This window comes from Chrysochloris asiatica, unplaced genomic scaffold, assembly GCF_000296735.1.
Source record: "Chrysochloris asiatica unplaced genomic scaffold, ChrAsi1.0 scaffold00105, whole genome shotgun sequence".
In the NCBI taxonomy this organism is placed as follows: Eukaryota; Metazoa; Chordata; class Mammalia; order Afrosoricida; family Chrysochloridae; genus Chrysochloris; species Chrysochloris asiatica.
The window spans coordinates 10219476-10224173 of NW_006408623.1; positions in this window are offsets into that span (position 1 = coordinate 10219476).

A 4698-nucleotide genomic window follows, 5' to 3' on the forward strand; every position below is an offset into this window, starting at 1 on the left:
CAATGTCCATCTAGAGGCTTATCTAGTTGAAAACTTCAAAGAAACAATTTTGGGCTTTATTGATATTGTCTGTTTTACATTTTCCAGTCTGTGTTTTTCTGTTCTCACGGTTCTTATTTCCTTCAGTGTACTATCTTTGCATTTCATTTGTAATTGTTAGTGTAGTGTTTTGTGTTGGAAGACTGGAGCATTAGTTTCCCGTCCTTCTTTGTGCATTTCCAGCTGTCCAGTCTCACCTAAGCACTGCATTCACTGCACAACTCAAGTGTTGATATAGAGTAGTTTCATTACCATTTAGTGAAAAATATCTTCTAACTTAGATTTTAGTTTCTTCTTTGACCAATGCATTGTTTCAAACTGTGTTGGTTAATTTCTAAACATTTGGAGATTTTAAAGTTGGTTGGCTTCTATTTTAACTCTGTGGTCAGACACCATACATGGTATGATTTCAAACTTTTGAAATTAGCTGCACAATGTTCTCTATTTTCGTCAATGTGCAGCTGGGAATTTTATATTCTGTTGATGGGTGCAGTTCTCAGTATTTATCAATCAGGTCAAACTGGTTAATCATGTCTTCAAAGCATCTGGCTCTTATTGATTTTCTGTCTGTCTGGTCTACCGTGTATTCAGCTCCATTGTTGCTTTCCAACCCCCTCTTCTTCCACAACTGTACACTTCCACCAACTTAGTGACTGTCCCCCATGGGCCCTCAGAGCCCTCAACTATGTTTGTGAAATTCATAAAGAAGAGGAATGAAGAAATGAATGGATGGATGAGTGGTAGGTGGGTGGATAGGTAGATGGACAGATGGGTAGGTGGGTCAGTGAATGGATGAATAAACGAATGGGCAGATGAATGCATGGATGGATGGATAGATGGATGGATGGGTTGGTCGATGAAAGAATGGATGGATAATAGATGAATGATGAGTGCGTGGATGTATGGATTATAGGTGGATGGAGAGAACCATATATGGCTGGGTGGGTGAGTGAATGAACGGATGCATAGATGAATGGGTGGGTAGGTGTGTAGATATGTGGATGGATGAGTAGGTGGGTGAATGAAGGCATACAAGTGGATACACAGTCAGATGCATAGATGGATGGGTGGGTAGGTGGGTGGCTGGATGCATGGATGGATGGGTGAGTGAATGGGTTGGTGGGTAGATAGACAAAAGGATAGATGGGCAATGGACGGGTAGATGTGAGGGTGGACGGATGAATGAACAGATGGATAGATAGCAGGGTTGGACAAGAGAAAGAAAGGATAAACAGACCTCCGGAAAGTGGACAGGCAGCAGATGGGCCTGTATCAGTGTGATTTAAACCTTTAAGAAAAGAGGAAGGTTGTCTCCAAGGAACAATAGTTTAGCACAAGCAACTTATTTTCATTACAGCCTTGTGAATACTGCCAACACACACGGAGGTGCATTTATGAACAAAGAAATTATCCTTTAAAAATCGAACATTAGATGAACTATTATGAAAAAAATCATGTTTCAAATCCCCTAAAGAGAACTTAGGGGAGTTCTAGTATGGCAGTGTAGGGTAAACACTGGACTGCTAACCACAAGGCTGAAGATTCAAACCCATCAGCCAGTATTCAGAAACCCTAACCAGGGCTGCTACAAGTCACAATAAACTCGATGACACTCAACAGCAGCAATGAAAAGAAACATTAGCTCCTAAGTAACAATGACTTGTGGGAGATAGACGGGACTCTTCCTTCATTCCCTCCTCCTAGCCCAGCGATTGAAGCCGACCCCTGAGACTGCCATTCTCTGAGGAGTAGTCAGGTTACCCAAGGCCACATCCCATCCTACACGGAGCTGTCACTTACATCCCAGGACTGTCTATTTCTCAGAGGCGCTAAATGGGACTGAGTTGGGGGACTCAGGGACAAATAATGTTCTTTCAAAAAGTTTTTGTAAGCAAGGGCAAGTGTTAAAAATATAAACAATAAAAATAAAAACAAACGTGTTTGGGAATCCCCCAGATACTAGGTGAAAATTAGTCTAGTTTTATGCAAAGAAATCATCAATTTTGTGCTGTTTTAAAAAACTGGTTGTTACTGACTATGTATGGAAACGGTGGTGACTGAATGGATTGTCATGATTCACGCAGCAGCTGACATCCTTCAGGGTGAGTGTGTGAAGGACACAGCTACTCGGACACTCCACCCCTCTGTGCTCAGAGTCTGGACACTGTCTTCATTGGGCAGCTCTGTGTACTGACCTTGGCTGACTTCCATCTGGCTACTCCTTCAGCCGTACAAGGTCAGGCACACAGGCCAGCTCCACCAATGTGGTGGTCCCCCCTCCTCCTCTGGCTGTGAGCTGTGCCCAGGGCCCAGGTTCATCTTCCCACATCCTCTGAGGTGTTCTGGAGGTTCTGAATGCCTTGTTTGTCTAGATTAATGCACAGTAACTACACCCTTGTCCTGGCTCTGACTCTGGGGCTGTGCTTCATCGAAGCAAGCAGAGGTTTTTCTCTCTGCAGGGAGTGTCTGTCAAATGTCACCTGTAAACAGCGTGGCCAGTTTTTAATTACAGCAAAATCCTTCAGTGACTTTTTGTCAGGTTCAGTCCCAAACCAATAAACACATTCGCTCTGTCTCTGTGATGGCCGGCCTGAGGACTTAGCGCATCGCAAAGCACAGCTCTTTGGGGAAATATCACCTGTGTCCCTCTGCTCACACCCTGGACAACACAGCTGCCTCGGCCTCAGCCCTGGGTGCCACCTGGTGAGGGGCAACTGGAGCGAGAGAGACCTGTGGGGCTGGGACTTGGTATGTCCAGCAAATGCCCACCAAGGGACGTTGGGTGACCTACGAATGAATGAATGGATGAGTGGATGAGCAGCAGCTGAGGTTGTTCTGAGAAGTCCCAGGAATGACCTCCACACAGGGTCCGAGCCCAGCAGGGACACTTCTCCTGCCTTTAGGACAACCAGTACTAGAAGGACTGGTGGCTATGTGAGGGAGGGTCTTGGGAAGGCAGAAAGCCCAGATTCTAGACCGTCTCCTCCTGCACTACCCTCAGAGTATGGGGGAACTTATCTTGTCTCCTGGAGACTTGTTTTGTTGTAACTACCATCGAGTTGGTTCCGACTCATAAGGACCCTGTATAGAGTTTCCAAGGAGCAGCTGGTGGGTTTGAACCACCAACCTTGTGGTTAACAGTCCAACGCCTATCCTACAGCATCACACTAGGCATCTCTGAGACTCCTTCATATTCTTAGGCAAAGAGGAGTGCAGGGGGACAGAGGGGGATGGGTGCTGGGGAGGGGGCGGGTGGGGACAGAGGGGGTGGGGTAGCGGGGGAGGGATGGGATAGGTAGGGACAGAGGGGGATGGAGAGGCGGGGAGAGGGCAGAGGGGAGCAGAGAGAAGCAGACCCCATTAGGAGCCCTGCACAGGGGAACAGAGGAGAGCCCGTCAAGAACTGGGGGTGGGCTGGAGGGAAACCAGGCCTGTTATCAGTTTACCCCTGCCCATGATACCCGAACCTATTTCTCCAAATGCCTTGCAGGTAGGGGACACCTGGCCATCCTGGTGCCCCCAGTGTGGGCAGCATTGAACTCAGCAGGTGCTTGGTGAGCCTGAAGGCCAGTCACATGATGGTGATAGCCTCTCAGAAGGATTTAGAGATTTGCTCATTGCTTCCCTCCTAACCTCCTCTGAGTCAGGTGGACAACTCCAGAGCCGCCGGAGGCTTCTGCGGCTTGGGAAGGGATTGCCCACCACATGGGTCCATGAAAACCATCAACAGTGCCTTCTGCTATGGCTCCGCAGACACACACACACACACATAGAGTCTTCATGCCCTGCAGCCACTCAGCTGTGGGAGCAACATCAGTTTGAACCTCCATGACTCATGGCTCGGAAGACTTAAAGTGTTATTATGTCAACACCATACAAAGCAATCTAGCCATTCAATACAATCCTTATCAAAATTCCAATAGTCTTCTCTGCAAAAGTGGAAAACCCAATACTCAATATATATGGAAGTTTCAGGGGACTCCAAATAGACCAACCAGTCTTTAAAACGAAGAGCAAAGCAGGAAAACTCACATTTCCTGATTACTAACACACTATAGAGCTTCAGTAATGAGAACTGCCTGCTACAGGTACAATGACAGAGACATAGAGCAACGGAACAGAAGTGAAAATCCAGAAATAAATTCATACCTGTATGGTCAAATTCACACATCAATCAACTATAGACGTATGAATTTATTTCTGTACTTCCATGCTATTCAATTGGTCAATGTGTCTATCAGTGTCCTGGTGTGGCACTACAGGATAAGCACTGTACTGCTAACCACAAGGTCAGTGGTTCAAACCTATCAGTCGCTCCCTGGAGACCCTATATCAGGTCACTGTGAGTCAGAACAGACTCGACGGCACTTCCAACAACAGGCGGCATTAACTGCTGCCGCTTTATGTTGTGTTTTGTAATCAGACAATGTGAGTTCTCTCAATTTGTTCTTCTTTTTTCAAGATTATTTTGGCCATTTGAGTCCGCCTGAAGTTCCATATACATCTGAGGATTGGCTTTTCCATTTTTGCAAAGGAAACTATTGGAATTTTGATAGGGATACATCTATGTGGATCATGGTAAGCTATGGACAACATTGCGAAATATGAGTTTCCAGAACACTTAATTGTACTCATGAGGAATCTGTACCTGGACCAAGA